Below are 18777 nucleotides of genomic sequence, written 5' to 3' on the forward strand. Positions count from 1 at the left end.
CGTCAGCTGACATGGCGAAGCAGGGCCACCACCCGCCCGTCTTAGCCGGGTGGGAAGAGGGATGGTGGCTTCTGGTACCCAGTAAGTGCCATTAACTCCCCTCTTTCCAGCAGGGAAGAAGGAAGTCATGGAGTGGTTGGCTCGCCCTGGGAAAGTGTGTCCTCATTAGCACAGGAAAACAAAACACGCGTGTTGAGATTACTTCTCTGGTCTTCTCTCTCTTGCCCAAAGCTTGCGCTCTCTTGTGTAGAATGGAAAAATGAAACCATTGCTGTCACTGGCAGCGTTTCGGTTGTGACTGCTGTGTAACAAATCACCCCAGAACCGAGCCGTCGATTTATGGAGCTTTCTGGTTCAGAAGGTCAGGAACTTGCTGAGGGTGCAGTAGGGGTGCTTCGTCTACTCCAGCATGTTCTGCAGCCTGTGCTAGGAAGACTTGGAACTCAGGACTGCTGGCGGGGTGTCCACACACGGCTTCTCCGGAGAGCACAGCCTCCTCACTGCATGGTGGCCTCGGTGGGGGCAGACTGGCACCTGGCAGCTCATGCATGAGAGTTACCAGGAACACAGAAACAACGTCATCTCACACGACCCAGCCTCAGAAGTCACTGTGTGGCACCTCAGCTCCCCAAATGTGCACACCTTTCTCCTGTGGCTGATACCTGTGTAGACCTACTTGGGGAGGGAGCATCTCATAAATACAGTCCCAGCCTCCAGCGGCTGTACTATCCACCGAGGGCCCTGCAGCCCCAGCCTCCAGCGGCTGTACTGTCCCCCAGGGATCCTGCAGCCCCAGCCTCCAGCGGCTGTACTGTCCCCCAGGGATCCTGCAGCCCCAGCCTCCAGCGGCTGTACTGTCCACTGAGGGCCCTGCAGCCCCAGCCTCCAGCGGCTGTACTGTCCCCCAGGGATCCTGCAGCCCCAGCCTCCAGCGGCTGTACTGTCCCCCAGGGATCCTGCAATCCCAGCCTCCAGCGGCTGTGCTACCCACTGGGGGCCCTGCAATCCCAGCCTCTGGCGACTGTCCCATCCTCTGGGGCCCTGCAATCCCAGCCTGCAGCGACTGTGCCATTCCCCAGGGCCCCTGAAATCCCAGCCTCTGGCGACTGTGCCACCCACTGGGGGGTCCTGCAATCCCAGCCTCCGGCGACTGTCCCATCCTCTGGGGTCCTGCAATCCCAGCCTCCAGTGACTGTGCTGTCCCCCGGGGTCCTGCTTTCACGTGTTCTCTGGCCAACATGGACCTTTCTGTCTCTGGAGCAGGGGTTTTATGACTGGGAGGCAGCATGGGGTGGACAGGGGTAGGGAGTTCAGATGTCAGGGTCAGCCCTCGGTCTACGCCTGGGGCTGTTCTGTAGCCTCTCTGGATGGAGTCGGTGGACTCATCAGTGGACTGATGGGTGAAATGGGAAAGGTGACTTCAGAGAGGTTCAGTGAGAGAGTGTGTGGTGTCCTCACTGGTGTCTTGTTGAATATGCACCCATAGCAGTGGCTAATTTCTGGGGACAGTGCATGCTGCGAAGCTGTGATTTTGACATGTTCATAGTTTATGCATCTAAAGCAGCTCCCAGGAAGGAGTCACATGCACAGATAGAGGTTTTTCCTGCCCAGGATCACAGAGAAGACACACCGGGAACAGGCTGAGAGAACGTTCATACAAGACAGAGTTCAGGGACATGGTTAAAGTTGCTGGCTCTGACTTTGCAGGGGCTGCAGCCAGTCGGAGGAGAGGCGGCTGGATGCGTCCTGGTTGGACATCGGTTCTGTGGACAGCGGAAAGCATGTTTGCAAAGCCTGAGTGATGACGTGGGTTGGAGCCACACAGTGTTGGGTGTAGGAGGTGGGTGAGCCTGTGCCGACCCTGTGTCTGTCACACCTGTCCCCACTCAAGCCTTCTGGGCAGCTGCCAGCACCTGGGTTAGAGTGGATGTAAGCTGCGGCCCTGGCTGGCTGTGACCTATGGTGTGGCCTGGCGCCAAAGAGTGGCCCAGATCCCTTGGTTTCTGGCCTTGGAGATGGCCAGGGGCAGCTATTAGGCCGAGAGATGCCCTGAGCCGGGGACTGTGCTGACCCCACACCTGGGTCTCTTCATAGTGGGGTGGAGGACCCACGAGTGAGGTCTCCCTGCCCTGCTGGCCACAGGTCCGGTGAGCTGGGCCTCCAGGCTGTCGATGGCAGAGGTCGCTGTGGGTGGGGTTGGGGAGGAGGTGGGGAGACAGGAGCACGAGGGTGCAAAGCCAGAGGGAGGGGGTGCAGCCGGGAAGTACGCAGCCCTCGAGGAGCCCCCGGCTGGCCACAGATGCCCCAGGTGGGCGTCCACCACTGAAGTCACAACCAGGAGGATGTTAAACGGGTTCCACACCAAACGACCTGAGGGCTGGGCCTGTCCACAGGGCCAGGGCGCTTTCTGTGCGGGACAGTGTGCTGAGAAGCTCACCCACGGCCGGAGAGTGCACTGTACCCTGGAGCCTGGTCCCTACCTTTCTGGTGCTTGAGAGCCCAGGGACTCAGCTTTGGCCAGGGATCCCCTGGGCCTGAGAGGCCAGGCCCAATACTGAGGTCACAGGCTGACCCTTCCCAGATACCCACAGTGGGAAAACCTGGGATCCACCCAGGTGGCTGCTGTTCCTGTGGGGCGGGGACTGGAACCCCAACCTGGGGAGGTGGATGAGGGTCAGGGCAGAGTGGCATCATCTTCTCCCTGGAGAAGGGGTACTCCCTCGCCACCCACAGGGGAAGGACTGGGCCTGTGGCCTGGAGGCGTTTTCTACGCATGACTGCTCCTTCTCTGTGGGCCTCAAGTTTGAGCCTGCGTGGCCCTCTGCAGCCCTCTCCAGCCCCCTGCAGCCCTCTCTGGCCCCCTGCAGCCCTCTCCGGCCCTGCTCCATCTCAAAGGGCATGAGATTGGGGGCACTGTGCCCACCAAGTGCTCACACACGTCTCCCTCTAGGCCACATTCCAGGCACCTGGCACCCCAGGAGCCCCTGCACAGTGGCCCAAGCCCCTTTCAGGGCCTGCGTGGAACTCCCCAGGGTCTGTACTCCCAAGGAGGGAGGGGTCTTGGCTCTGGTGTTGTGGAGGCATGTGTGCGTGTGTGTGGTGTGTGTTGACAGTTTGTGTGTATGTGTGTATGTGTGTGCATGTGTCTGTATGTGTGTACATGGCCGGGGGTAGCCACGGGGCTGTCATGCAGGGAGATGCACAGGAGTCATTGCAGGTGAGTGTGGCTGGGAAGGAAGACGGGGGTGGCTGTGGGCGGCACTCCTCAGCCTATCACACCACAGAGCGAAGCTGGGCTTGAGCCTGGCCTTCCTTGTGCTGTGCAGGCTGTGTCAGGGCGGAGGGACGGCTGTATTTCATTGTCCCTGAGCTTGATGGCTGTCTCTCGATGTCTACACTGCATTCGAGCCCAGGACCCACGGAGCTCAAGGCTGGCCGGCCTCCCCAGCTCCTGTTCAACTCATGGAAGCCTGACCTGCGTCTTGTGCCACGGGAGGCGATGGCAGAGGGGAGCGGGAGGCAGGGCCGTGGGGCTGCCTGCCGGGTGGCTCAGGACTTACTCATGTTTTCTGAGATGCGTCTGTAGCCTCATGCTTATCGGTGGCTGGGAGTCGGACTGGGCTGCAATTCTGTATCCTCTCCTTCTCCAGTTAGTCCCGAGAGCTGTCTGCATATCACAGGCGCTGCCCCTGCACCTCGAGGGCACCAACGGGGCCTCTGCAGCGTGAGGCGTTTCCCACACCCCACGGTGCGGGGTTTGCCATGAGGCCCTGGGGAAGGGGCTTCATCCCCGGGCTCAGCTGCTCTGCAGTGAAGGCCAAGCCTCTTTGCTTGCCTGGGACAGCCCCACACCCCTGTGGGCATCTGGAGCGTGTATGTGTGCCTATGTGTGTGTTGTGTGTGTGTGTGTCTGTATGTGTGTTTGCGCATGTGTTTCCGTGTGTATGGTATGTGTGTTGTGTGGTGTGGGTGTGTGTGTTGTCTGTATTTGTGTTTGTATGCATGTGTGTGCGTGTGCATGTGGTGTGTATGTCTGTATGTATGTATGCATGTGCATCTGTGTGTCTGTATGTATGGGGTGTGTGTGTGTGCATATGTGTGTGGTGTGTATGTCTGCATGTATGTGTGTGCATGTGTGTGTCTGTATGTATGGTATGTGTGTATGTGTGTGCATGTGTGTACTGTGTATGTCTGCATGTATGTGTGTATGTGTGTGCCTGTGTGTCTGTATGTGTGGTGTGTGTGCATGTGTGCACGTGTGCTCTGTGTGTTGATGGTGTGTGTGTGTGTGTTTTCCTGTTGCAGGAGTGATGGAAGCCCTTGTTGCTCCCTGGTGTCCTGGGCACAGCCCCTGCTTGTGGCTGATTTGCCCAAAAGAAGGTTGATGGGACCCGACTCCCCACTCCCCAGCTGGCTCCAAGGGGATCAGGGAGCCTGAGCCGTGGCACAGGCTGATTTAGGTCCCCGCCTGTGGCAGGACGTCCTTGTGCTCAGACCACAGCAGGCTTGAGGCCGGAAGAGCCAAGCCGTGGAGGAAGCTGTGTCTGAACATGAGCGGCCGGGAGTGTGTGAGCTCTGGGAAGGAAGCCGGCATGTGAAGTTTGAGTGTTATGAGTTCAGACGCCAGTGTTCCGTCCTCCAGCAAAGGAACCATGTTTTATAAATGTGGCCTTCTTACTGACATACTTTGCCCAAGCTCATAATTCCGCTTGTCAGAGAAAAGGCCACAGAGGAGCGAGCCATTTCAGACATGTACGTGAGTGTTAAGTCTGTCCGCTTAGCTTGTGTGCCGCGCCGCTGGACTTGCTGTAACCTTCCCCCTCCATCACCGTGGCAGGAGCTTCCCGGCCAGCTTTGATGTGCAGGGACAGCAACTGGGGGGATTTGGGGGCAGAGGGGCTATACCAGGGCAGGCACTGGCCGACCACAGGGCTGCTTATATGGCCTTGGGAGGCCAGTTTTCAGTGAAAGGGCAAGAGAAACCATCACTGGCTATGTGCTTATCCTGTTATCCGCGTATCGTCTTTGCAAAGTATCTGTTTAATTTTTTTGCCATTAAAGAGACCTGTGCCAGGTGCAGGGGCTCACACCTGTAATCTCAACACTTTGGGAGGCCGAGGCAAGAGGATTGCTTGAGCCCAGGAGTTTGAGACCAGCCTGGATGACAAAGTGAGACTCTGTCTCTGTTTATAATAGAAAAAAATATAAAAAGAATACCTGGATTGTTAGATTTCTTATGATTGAGGTAGAGAGTTATTTATATATTCTGGATACAAGTTATTTATCAGATATGATTTGAAAATATTTTTGCCTCATCTGACTTGTCTTTTTGTTCTCTTAACAGTGTCTTTCAAAGAGTAGATATTTCTAATTTTGACAAAGTCTAGTTTATCCATTTCACAGGGATTATGCTTTTGGTGTCTCATTCAATGGCTTTTTGCCTAACCTCAAAAGTTACATTTTTTTCTCTCTTCTCTTTTAAGAGTATTATAGATTTTCAAATGATGCTTAAGCCCATGATCTATTTTGAGTTTACTTTTGTATAAGGTGTAAGATATAGGTTGAAGTTCATTTTTGTGTGTATAAATGTTCAAATTTTCCAGAAATATTTGCTGAAACACAATTCTTTCCCCATTGAATTGTCTTTGTACTCTTGTTAAAATCGATTGACCATGTCTGTGTAGGTCTATTTCTTGACTCTATTCCGATCCATTGATCTATATGTCTACCCTTTCACCAATATTACACGATCTTAATCATTGCATGTTTAAAGTAAGTAAAAATATGGCAATGTAAGCTTTGTTCTTTTTCAAAAATATATACATTTTAGAAGCAGCATCTGCATGTCTATAAGAAATCCTGCTGGGAGTTCATTTGGAATTGTATTCATAGATCATTTTGGGAAGAATTGATATCTTAACTAAATTAACAACATACCTGTCCGTGAACATGGTATGTTGTTCCATTTATATAGGTTTTCTTTTATTTTTGTTTTTTGGAGACAAGGTCTCATTTTGTTGCCTGGCTGGAGTGCAGTGGCATGAACATGGCTCACTGTAGCCTCAACTTCCTGGACTCCAGTGATCCCCTTGCCTCAGGCTCCCAAGTAGCTGGGACTACAAGCATGTGCCACCACACTTGGCTAATTTTTGTATTTTTTGTAGAGAAGGGTTTTGCCATGTTGCCCAAGCTGGTCTCAAACTCCTGAGTTGAAGCAATCTGCCTGCCTTAGCCTCCCAAAGTGCTGGAATTATAGGCATAAGCCACCAGGCCTAGCTGAATTTCCGTCCTTTTAAATTTGTGATGGCTGTTTCATGATCCAGAATTTAGTTTACCTTGGCAAATGTTTTATGTACACTTGAAAAGAATTTGTATTTTGCTGTTTCTGGATAATGTGTTCTATAAATGCCAGTTTAGTCAAGTTGGTTGGTGATGGTGTTCACATTTTCTGTATCTTTGCTGTTTTTCTCTTTACTTGTTTTATTGATCACTGAGAGAGAAGTTTTGAAATCTCGAAATATAATTTTGGATTTGTCTATCTCTCCTTTCAGTTCAATAAGTTTTTGCTTCATGAATTTTACAGCTTTGTTCTTAGGTATATATACGTTTAGAATTGCTATGTCTTCTCAGCGAATTGAGCTTTTTATGATCGTGTGATATGTCTTGTTGTGTCTGGTAATTTTTCTTGTTCTGAATTCTATTTTGCATGATGTTAATATAACTATTCCAGCTTTCATTTGGCTAGTGTTTTAATCATATTTTAAAAGTCCTTTTCTTTTAACCTGTGAGTATCATTATATTTAAAGTGGGCTTTTAGACAGCATGTAGTTGACTGTAAGTGAAGATTCTGAAGAATGAAAAGTCAAATACTGTATGTTCACACTTGTAACTGGGAGCTAAGCTATGAGGACATAAAAACATACAGAGTGATATAATGGACTTTGGAGGCTGGGGGACCAGGTTGGGAGGGGGGTGAGGAGTAAAAGATTACCTACTGGGTGAGCATACACTGCTCAGCTGACAGGTGCACTAAAATCTCAGAATTCACCACTATAGAATTCATCCACGTAACCAAAAAGCACTTGTACCCCAAAAGCTAATCAAAAATCAATTTGACAATATCTGTCCTTTAATTGGTATTCGTGACCATTTTATTTTAATATAATTATTGATGTCATTGGATTGACTGCTACTATTGTATTTTTTGTGCTACTTATTTCCTTTGCCTTTGTTTTCTGTTTCCATTTTCCTGCCTTATTTTGAGTTACTTGAATATTTATTTTGCATAGCATTTTAATGTGCTTATTTGCTTTTAATTATATCTACCTGTGTAAGTTTTTAAGTGGTTGGCCTAGGGTTAACTACACACACGTGTACACATGCATATATATATATACACACACACATATGTGTATATGTACACACACACTTATCTTTTCAAAGTTTACTGAAAATTAGTATTTTACCACATTAAGTGACATGTACATGTAGAAACCTTGCAGCCATATAAGGCCCTTTACTCTTCCCTTTGTGTTTTGTAGTTACCTTATATATTACAGGTACATTTCCACACAGCAAGGTTTTAATCATGTATATTTCTTTTAATCACACATATTTTAAAGTATGTAAGAGGAGGAAAGAGCCTGAACAGGTAATTCCTGAAGCTTCACTTCCTTCTGGGATTATTTTCCTTCTCTCTGAAGAACTTCCTTTAGCATTTCTTTTAGAGCAGGTCTTCTGCTCTAATTCTCTTTGCTTCTCTTAAAATGTCCCTGTTTTATTTTAGTCTCTGAAGGATACTTGCTCTGGAGGTAGAACCCTGGGTGATAGTTCTTTCCTTTCAGCACTTTAAGTTGTTGCATCTCTGTCTTGTGGCCCCACAGTTGCTGGTGAGAAATCTGCCGTTATTCAGTTTGTTAGTGCCCTTTGCACAATACGTTTTTACTCTGACTACTTAAAATCCTTTTTGTTGTATCTTTGGTTTTCAGTAATTTTATTATAATGTGCCTGGGTGTGGTTTTCTTTGAGTTTATTTTATCTGGAATTTACTGAGATTCTTGAATCTCTAACTTTTTTTTTTCCTTTTGCCCAGTTTGGGAAGTTTTAGTTTATTATTTTATCTCGTGTGTGTGTGTGTGTGTGTATATATATATATATACCATTTTTTTTCTCATTCTTTTTTATTTTTATTTTTCTTGAGACAGATCCTCACTCCATTACCCAGTCTGGAGTGTAGTGGCATGACCACAGCTCACTGCAACCTTGACATCCCAGGCTCAAGTGATCCTCCCACTTCAGCCTCCCAAGTAGCTGGGACTACAGGTGTGCACCACCACAGCTGGCTAATTGTTTTAAAAAATGTTTTTGTACAGATGGAGGGTCTCACTCTGTTGCCCAGGCTGCTCTCTAACTCCTAGGCTCAAGGATCCTCCAGCCTCAGCCTCCCAAAGTGTTGAGGTTACAAGCACCAGCCATCATGCCTGGCCTATTCCTTCATTCTCAGATTTTAACAATATTAGACTTTTTGTTGTTTTTCACAGGCCACAAAACTTTGTTTTTTTTTTTTCTTTTAATCAGATTGGATAATTTCTATTGATTTGTCTTCAAGTTTACCAATAATTTCCTGTGTCATCTCCATTCTGCTATAATGACATCCAGTGAATTCTTTATTTTGATTATTTATATTTTTAAGTTCTAAAATTTTCATTTGTTTCTTCAATGTAGCTTCTAGTTTTCTGTTGACAATTTCTATCTTGCCATTCATTTTATAAGCATTTAGCCTTACTTCGTGGAAGATGAATATCTTAGCTGTTTTAAAGTCTTTGACAATTCTAACATCTATGTCATCTTGAGAGTGGTGTCTTTTGATGGCTTTTCTCTTTTCAAATTGCTAATATTTTAGTTTTTCTGTATTGTGAATCATTTTGTATTATATTTCAGAAACTTAGATATGATACTAAGGCACCCTAGATGCCCTCTGGCCTCCAGGTTCTGGGCTGAGGCTGTGAAGACACGGCTTTGACCTGGAGGCTGTGGAGTTTCCTGTGGGGAATTTCACTAATGTCCTAGTCTTGGTCCTGGCTCCAGAACCTTGTATCAGAATCACTTGTGGGGGCGTTGGCACACAGAGGGCTGTCCCTGGGGTTGTAGCAGAGTAAGCTATATCAGGGTCACCCATGGGGGTGTGGGTACACAGAGGGCTGCCCCCAGGACTCCAGCACAGTGAGCTGGATCAGGGTCACCTGTGGGAGTATTTGCACACAGAGGGCTGTCCTGGAGCAGCAGCACACTGCACTGGCATGTAGCCAGACAACTGGCCTTTTAAATGTTCTGTGGATAACTGTCCAGCTTGTGGGGTGGGTGCTCTGGGACCCAGAGTCAGCCTGCGCCCTCCCTGTCACCGAGCAGGGCACTCCTCGACCTCCCTGGTCGTGCACATGCTCTGTGGCCCTACATACACTCCTGGTGGTCTCTGAGGCAGGGGGCCACTCCCCAGACCCTCACCCTGAGCCTTCCTGGGCCTACAGCTCCCTAATTTTGGTAGGGACTCAGCGAACATGTGGATGGGAAGTTCTCTTCAGTTGTGGGATGAGCCAGCACTTCTGGCTGAAGAAAAGTAAGTGGCATTGGCATCTATGACAAACCCACAGCCAGTATCCTACTGAAAGGGGAGAAAGTGCGAACAGGAACAAGACAAGGATGCCCACTCTCACCACGGTTATTCAACATAGTTCTGGAAGTCCTAGCCAGGGCAAGAAAGCAAGAGAAAGATTATTGGAAAAGAGGAAGTCAAAATATCACTGTTTGCTGATGATATGATCATATACCTAGAAAATCCTAAAGACTCCTCCAAAAGCCTCTTGAATTTGATAGATGAATTCAGTAAAGTCTCAGGTTACAAAACCAGTGTACACAAATCAGTAGCACCAACAACACCAAGCTGAGAATCAAATCAAGAACTCAATCCCTTTACAATAGCTGCAAAAACAAAACAAAACAAAAAACAAAAAAACAAAAAACAAAAAACTCCAACAACAAACCGAAAACCTAGGTATACACCTAACCAAGGAGGTGAAAGATCTCTACAAGGAGAACTACAAAACACTGCTGAAAGAAATCGTAGATGACACAAATGAATAAAAATGCATCCCATGCTCATGGATTTGAAGAATCAATATTGTGAAAATGACCATACTGCCCAGAGCAATCCGCAGATTCATTGCAATTCCTATCACAATACCATCATCATTTTTCACAGAATTAGAAAAAAAGTCCTAAAATTCATATGGAACCAAAAAAGGGCCCTAACAGCCAAAGCCATCCTAAGCAAAAAGAACAAATCTGGAGGCATCAGATTAGCAGACTTCAAATTATACTACAAGGCTATAGTAACCAAAACAGCATGGTACTGTTATAAAAGTAGGCACATAGACCAATGGAATAGAATAGGGAACCCAGAAATAAAGCCAAATAGGTACAGCAAACTGATCTTTGACAAAGCAAACAAAAAAATAAACTGGGGAAAAGACACCCTATTCAATAAATGGTACTGGGAAAATTGAATAGCTGTATGTGGAAGAATGAAACTGGATCCATCCCTATCTTTCACCTATAGAAAAATCAGCTCAAGATGGACCAAAGACTTAAATATAAGACCTGAAACTATAAAAATTCTACAAGATAACAGTGGGAAAACTCTTCTAGACATTGGCCTAGGCAAATAATTCATGACTAAGACCTCAAAAGCAAATGCAACAAAAATAAAGATAAATAGATGGGCCCTAATTAAACTAAAAAGCTTCTGCACAGCAAAAGAAATAATCAGCAGAACAGATAACCCACAGAGTGGGAGAAATATTTGCAAACTACACATCTGACAAAGGATTAACATCCAGAATTTACAAGGAACTCAGACAAATCACCAAGAAAAACACCAAATAATTCCATTTAAAAGTGGGTAAAGGTCATGAACAGACATTTCTCAAAAGAAGATATACAAATGGCCAACTAACACATGGAAAAATGCTCAACATCACTAATCATCAGGGAAATACAAATTAAAACTACAGTGAGATTCCACCTTACTCCTGCAAGAATGGCCATTTTTAAAAAGTCAAAAAAGCAATAGATGTTGGCATGGATGCAGGAAAACAGGAATGTTTATACATGCTGGTGGGAATGTAAATTAGGACAGCCTCTGTAGACAACAGTATGGAGATTCTTTAAAGAGCTAAAAGCAGATCTACCATTTGATTCAGCAATTCTGCTACTGAGTATCTACCCAAAGGAAAAGAAGTCATTATATGAAAAAGACACTTGTACACATATGTTTATAGCAGTGCAGTTCACAATTGCAAAGACGGGGAACTAACCTAAGTGCCCATCGACCACTAAGTGGAAAAAGAAAATGTGGTGTCTGTACACCATGGAATACTACTGAGCTGTTAAAAGGAATGAAATAATGTTTTTTTTTGCAGCAACTTGGATGCAGCTGGAAGCCATTACTCGAAGTGAAGTAACACAGGAGTGGAAAACTAAAAACTGTACGTTCTCACTTACAAGTGGCAGCTAAGCTATGAATCTGGCATACAGACTGATATAATGGACTCCAGAGACTCAGCAGTGGGAGGGTGGGAAGGGGGGTAAGGATAAAAAAACTACACATTAGCTACAACGGACACCACTCGGGTGATGGGTGCACTAAAGTGTCATAACTCACCACTATGTAACTCATCCATGTAAACAAAACCCATTTGTACCCCAAAAGCAATTGAATTAAAAAAAAAAAGAAAATTGGCTGGACGCAGTGGCTTATGCCTGTAATTCCAGCATTTTGGGAGGCTGAAGTGGGCGAATTACCTGAGGTCAGGAGTTTGAGACCAGCCTGGCCAACATGGCGAAACCCCATCTCTACTACAAATATAAAAATTAGCTGGGTGTGGTGATGGTGCCTATAATCCTGCTACTCTGGAGGCTGACGCAGGAGAATTGCTTGAACCCGGGAGGCAGAGGTTGCAGTGAGCTGAGGTTGTGCCACTGCACTCCAGCCTGGGTGACAGAGTGAGGCTCTGCTTAAAAAAAAAAAAAAAAAAAAAAAAAAAGAAAAGAAAAAAGAAAATTAAGTGGCTTTGGGCAATATAATTTTCTCAACTCACGATAAAGTGAGAAATGGTACCTGCTTCTCAGTCATTCATTTCTGCAGAACTAGGGAGAGCGCCAGGCTTGGGGGAGGAGCTGCACCAGGTCCAGGGTTGAGTGTCACTGCTCCGACCGCCCTCTGGTGTCAGCATGCACCAGGATGTGCTTGGCCAGTGATAGAGGAGAAGTGAGTTTGTGTCATGCAAGTGGGAGCTCCAGAGCCATCTCGAGGTTCCTCCACCTCCCTTTCCCCAGATGGAACTGCTGTGCTGTGCAGGACCCATGAACCTGGCTCCTTTCAGGCAGAGGCTGTTCCTTCAGTTTGGTTTCAGAACAAGGAAGTAGCAGCTGTAGAGTCTCTGGGTGCCTGGCTGTGGGCACGTGACTGACCCAGGGCCCCAGCGGTTGAGCTCTGAAACCTGTTGTGGCCTTTCCACTGTGGCCTCCCTTCCCATGGCAGTGACTGAGCAGGGCAGGGACACCTAGGCGGACCAGGCACTCCTGGGAGATGTGGATGCCTCTGATGGCGACTTTGAGCCAATTTCCCTAGGACTGCAGGGGTCAAGACGTTTCCCAGCCGCCTTCCTCTCCTCTCTCCTTCCTGAGGGTCAGGCCCCAGCCCAGGCTGCCCTTCACTCAACCTGCCCCATTTCCCTCATGGCATCGCCTCTAAGATGTGCTTGGGGGCTGCTTCTTGGAGGCCCCCGACTAACACAGCAGACACTGTGCAGCACCCACGATGGGCATGCGTGTGAGTGTGGAATAAACCCTGTGTGAAAGCTGCTTGAACTTCGGGGTCATTGCTGCACAATACCGTAGTCTGAGATGAGCTACCCACGGCCCTTGTCATTCTGCTGGGGGCGACAGAGCCAAGAACAAGGCGTGGCGACTCCGTGGAGTGGTGCGCGGTGGCTGGGGTGTGAAGGCGGGCTCCAGGATGGTGCAGCCGAGGTGGTCAGGCTGACCTCTGCTCTCATTCTGACACATCTCTTGCAGCTTTGCTTGGTGTTTTCAGAAACTGGCTGAGTTGGACATGATCCTGGGTGTCAGGGAAACAAGTTCATGGGGGCGTTTGATTTGCGTTCACAGATATCTTTAGAGCTGAACGCGACTTGGCATAGGAATTCAGGAGGCTACACTACCTGCTTTTGGTGCGGCTGCGGGTGGGCTCTGTGGCCGAGCTGCTTTAGGAATCCGAGTGGCATCTGGCAGAGCGATGTGTGTAGCTCTACTTTCAAGTCCGAAATCTCAGCTGGCTTATTTGGTTTCTTCCTTGCAGGCTTTTTCCTCTTTCTTTTTTCTGTGCTTATGAAGCAGAAATAATTTACAAGGGGGAGACCTCTGGCAAATCCCTATTTACCTGCTGGGCCTATGGAGAAAACACCGGCTGCTTTGGAACTGGAGACCTCCCGCCCTTTCAGAATGAGAATGAACTTTCTAGAACCAGTCCAGACCTTTCCTGACACCCAAAGCAGCAGACGCAGCCCCTCTGTCTGTGGAGGGAGAGGAAACCACTGCGATGGTTTCAGAAAATGTGCAGGCTCAGGCTAAGAAGGCGAAAACTGCTCTCCAAGGCTCTCCTGGTTCCCACATCCAGGTTATTTCCGGAACACCATTCATTTATCCGATAAACGCAAAAATAGTGCTTACCGCGAGGCAGGACTGCTCTGAGCACGTCATAAATGTGAACTCATTGACCCTCTGAACACACCCTACAATGAAGGTATTACTGTCTCCATTTTACAGAAGGGGAAACTGAGGCACGGAGTGGTCACAGAACTGGCAAGCAGCAGAGTCCAGATCCAGTCTGGGTCATGGTTGTAGACGGTGCTCTTGCCCACACACTGGCTGCCTCAGGGACTCCTTCCTCCTTAAGGAGAATGCAGGAAGGCAGAGAGCCATGTGGGTGGTCCAAGTGACCCGTCCAGTCTTGGCCACAGCGCTGATCTTGGTTGACAATAATGACAAGGAGAATGTAGGCATAGCTCAGAGACATTGCGGGCTCGGCTCTAGACCATTGCAATAAGGCAAGTCACAGGAAGTTTTGGTTTAACAGTGCATATAAAGCTTATGTTTATAGTACACCGCAGTCTATTAAGTGTGCAACAGCCTGATGTCTAAAAAAGTGCATGCCTTACTTAAAAGTAACTTTAGTGCTAAAAATGCTAATAATCACCTGAGACTTCAGCAAGTCGGCATCTTCCTGCTGGCAGAGGGTCTCACCTCCATGTTGATGACTGCCAACTGATCTGAGTGACAATTGCTGAAGGCTGGGTAGGGGGCTGTAGCAACGTTGTAAAATGAGACAGTGAAGTTAGCCCCATCGAGTCACTCTTTTCATGATAGATATCTCTGTAGCATACGATGCTATTTGATGGCATTTTACTCACGGTAGACCTTCTTTCAGAATTGGGGTCAGTCCTCTCAAATCCTACTGGTGCTTTACCTTGTAAGTTTATGGAATATTCTAAATCTTTTTGTTGCCATTTCAACAATGTTCACAACACTTCACCAGGAGTTGATTCCATTTCAAGAAACCATGTTCTTTTTTTTTTTTTTTTTTGAGACGGAGTCTCGCTCTATCGCCCAGGCTGGAGTGCAGTGGCCGGATCTCAGCTCACTGCAAGCTCCGCCTCCCGGGTTTACGCCATTCTCCTGCCTCAGCCTCCCGAGTAGCTGGGACTACAGGCGCCCGCCACCTCGCCTGGCTAGTTTTTTGTATTTTTTAGTAGAGACGGGGTTTCACCGTGTTAGCCAGGATGGTCTCGATCTTCTGACCTCGTGATCCACCCGTCTCGGCCTCCCAAAGTGCTGGGATTACAGGCTTGAGCCACCGCGCCCGGCCGAAACCATGTTCTTTGTTCATCCATCACATAAGCAACTCCTCATTTTTTCAAGTTTGATCCTGAGCCTGTAACAATTCTGTCCCATCTTCAGGCTCCACCTCTAACTGCAGTTCTCTTGCTGTTCCCCCCATATCTGCAGCTACTTCCTCCACTGAAATCTTGAACCCTTCAAAGTCATCCATGAGGGCTGGAATCAACTTCTTCCTAACTCCCGTTAACGTTGATATTTTGACCTCCTCTTATGATTTATGAATGTTCTTAATGGCATGTAGAATGATGAATCCTTTCCAGAAAGTTTTAAATTTACTTTCCTAAGATCTTTCAGAGGAATCACCATCTATAGCATCTATAGCCTTACAAAGTATATTCCTTAAGTAATAAGACTTGAAAGTCGAAATTACTCCTTGGGCCAGGCGAGGTGGCTCATGCCTGTAATCCCAGCACTTTGGGAAACGGAGGTGAGTGGATCGCTTGAGGCCAAGACTTTGAGACCAGTCTTGGTAATGAGACTCCACTTCTACAAAAATTAAAAAATTAGCCAGGCATAGTGGCACATGCCTATAGTCCCAGTTACTTGGGAGGCTGAGGTAGGAAGATGCTTGAAGGCAGGAGTTTGAAGTTGCAGTGAGCTATGATCGCAACATTTCACTCCAGCCTGGGCAACAGAGAAAGACCTCTCTCTCTTTTAAGAGATTGGTCTTGCTCTGTCGTCCAGCCTGGAATGTCATGGCACAACCACAGCTAACTGTGGCATTAATCTCCCAGGTTCAAGTGATCCTCCCACCTCAACCTCCCAAGCAGCTGGAACTACAGGTGCATGCCACCACACCCAGCTAACGTATTATTATTATTATTGCAGAGATGGGGGTCTCCCTATGTTGCCCAGGCTGGTCTGGAACTCCTGGCCCCAAGTGATTTTCCTGCCTTGGCCTTCCAAAGTGCTGGGATTACAGGCTTAAGCCACCACACCTGGCCAACCCTGTCTCTTAAAAATATTTTTTTTCCCCTGATTCATGGGCTGCCAAATGGATATTGAGTCAGCAGACAAGAAAATTGCATTCATCTGCTTATACATCTCAGTTACCAGATGCATTGTCAGTGAGCAGAAATACTTTGAAAGGAGTCTTTCTCTCTGAGCCATAGGTCTCAACAATGAGCTTAAAATATACAGTAAATAGTGCCATAAACAGATGTGCTGTCATCCAGGCTTTGCTGTTCCATGCATAAAGCACAGGCAGAGTCAATTTCTTGAGGGACCTAGGATTTTTGGAATGGCAAATGAGCATTGGCTTCAACTAAAAGTGACCGGCTTCATTATCCCCAGCAAGAGTCAGCCTGTCCTTTGAAGCTTCGAAGCCAGCCATTGACTTCTCCTCTCCAGTTACGAAAGTCCTACATGGCCTCTTCTTCCATTACAAGGCTGTTTCATCTGCGTTGCAAATCTCTTGTCTACTGTAGCCACCTTCATCAATGCCCTTAGCCAGATCTTCTGGATAACTGGCTGCAGCTTCTCTATCAGTACTTGCAGCCTCACTTTGCACTTTTATGGAGACGGCTTCTGTCCTTAAACCTCATGCACCAACCTCTGCTAGCTTCAGACTTTCCTTCGGCAGCTTCCTCACCTCTCTCAGCCTTCACAGAGTTGAAGAGACTTAGGGTCTTGCTCTGGATTAGGCTTTGGCTTGAAGGAATACTATGGCTGCTTTGATCTTCCATCCAGACCATTAAAACTTTCTCCATATCAGCAATGAGGCTGTTTTGTTTCCTTATTCTTCACGTATTCACTGAAGGGGGACTTTTAATTTCCTTCCAGGACTCTTCCTTGGGCATCCACAACTTGGCTCACTGTTTGGCCTAAGGGGCCGAGCTTTCAGCCTGCCTCAGCCTTTCTCAGTAAGTTGAATCATTTCTAGGTTTTGATTGAAAGCGAGAGATGTACACCTCCTCCTTTCACTTGAACACTTAAAAGGCCATTGTAGGGTTATTAATTGGCCTCATTTCAGTGCTGCTATGTCTCAGGGAAGAGGGAGGCCTGAGGAATGGGAGAGAGATGGGGAATGGCTGACCGGTGGAGCGGTTAGAGCACACGGGACATTTATGGATGAAATCCATTGTCTTATATGGGTGTAGTCCACCGTGCCCCAAAACAATGATAAGGGGAACATTGAAGATCATTGATCACAGATTCACATAACAGATATAATCATAATGAAAAAGGTTGAAATATTTGTAAAAATACTGAAATGTGACACAGACATGAAGTGAGCACGTACTGTTGAAAAAAATGTCACTGATGGACTTGCTGGAGGTGGGGTTACCACGGAATGTTAATTTGTAAAAAATGCGCCCAGCACTTTGGGAGGCTGAGATGGGTGGATCACGAGGTCAGGAGTTCGAGACCAGCCTGGCCAACATGGTGAAACCCCTTTTCTACTAAAAATACAAAAATTAGCCGGGTATGGTGGCGCATGCCTGTAATCCCAGCTACTCAGGAGACTAAGGCAGGAGAATTGCTTGAACCTGGGAGGTGGAGGTTGCAGTGAGACAAGGTCACTCCACTGTTCTCCAGCCTGGGCAACAGAGTGAAACTCCATCTCAAAGAAAAAAAATGGCATCTGTGAAGTACAACACATCGGTGTATAATAAAACAAGGTGTGGCCAGGCACAGTGGCTCATGCCTGTAATCCCAGCACTTTGGGAGACTGAGGCAGGTGGATCATGAGGTCAGGAGACCCAGGCTATCCTGGCCAACATGGTGAAACCCCATCTCTACTAAAAATACAAAAATTAGCTGGGCGTGGTGGCACACACTTGTAATCCCAGCTACTCGGGAGGCTGAGGCAGGAGAATTGCTTGAACCCAGGAGGCAGAGGTTGTGAGCTGAGATTGTGCCACTGTACTCCAGCCTGGTGACAGAGTGAAATTCCGTCTCAATAAATAAATAAATAAATAAATAAATAAATAAATAAATAAAACAAGGTATGCCTGTAACCCTCTTCGGGTTGGTTACAGAAGTCAGGTTTGCACATACACAGCTTTGGAGGACAACTCACCTGGGCCCAGGGGTGCTCAACTGCTCCCACCAGGGAAGAGGCAAAAGCGAGTGCACGGTGGCCATCCCACTGGGCCCTTCCCACCCTGTCATTTGGGCCAAGATCCTCGAGGGGCTGGGGACAGTGGAGAATGCGCAGATGGAGGTGGCCTGTGCAGGGTCCCACCTACCTGGGTCAGAGCCAGTGCTCAGGACAGCCACAGCCTCCCCCACCCCATGCCGCGCCCCCCGCAGCGAGGCACCTGGTGCTCAGGCACCTGCCCCGTGCAGGGTCCCCTGGTTTCTAAACTTTGTTGCTAAAGTTGCCTAAGTGGAGAGGAATGGGTCTGCCTTCCCCGACAGCAGGTGTGGGCTCTGCCTTCCCTGACAGCTGCGGTGCTTCCCTGGAGTATGGATCCAGGAGAGGACACCTGGAAGGCATGCCCGGGAATGGCAACGTGACACTGGCTTCTCACAGTGGCTTCTGGAACTCTGCTTGGAAAATCGTTCCTTACAGAGATTCAAATGCCATCCCTGCACAGAAGAGAAATCTGTCAGAAATTACTCAACGAAGGGTGCATCCCTGTGTGCAGTCTGATGGTGAGGGGAGCCAGAGAGGGAGAAAACTGTTAGAAACAGCGAGAAGCAGTGGAGATGACACATGGGCCGTTCCTCCCCATTTTGGATCTAAGTTCAGCGTTCGGGGGACTCTGTGGCATGTTGTCGGGGAGGGGCTATGTGTGGATGAAGAGGGGCCCCCCC

The sequence above is a fragment of the Piliocolobus tephrosceles genome, chromosome 9 (genome assembly GCF_002776525.5).
Source record: "Piliocolobus tephrosceles isolate RC106 chromosome 9, ASM277652v3, whole genome shotgun sequence".
NCBI classification, from domain to species: Eukaryota; Metazoa; Chordata; class Mammalia; order Primates; family Cercopithecidae; genus Piliocolobus; species Piliocolobus tephrosceles.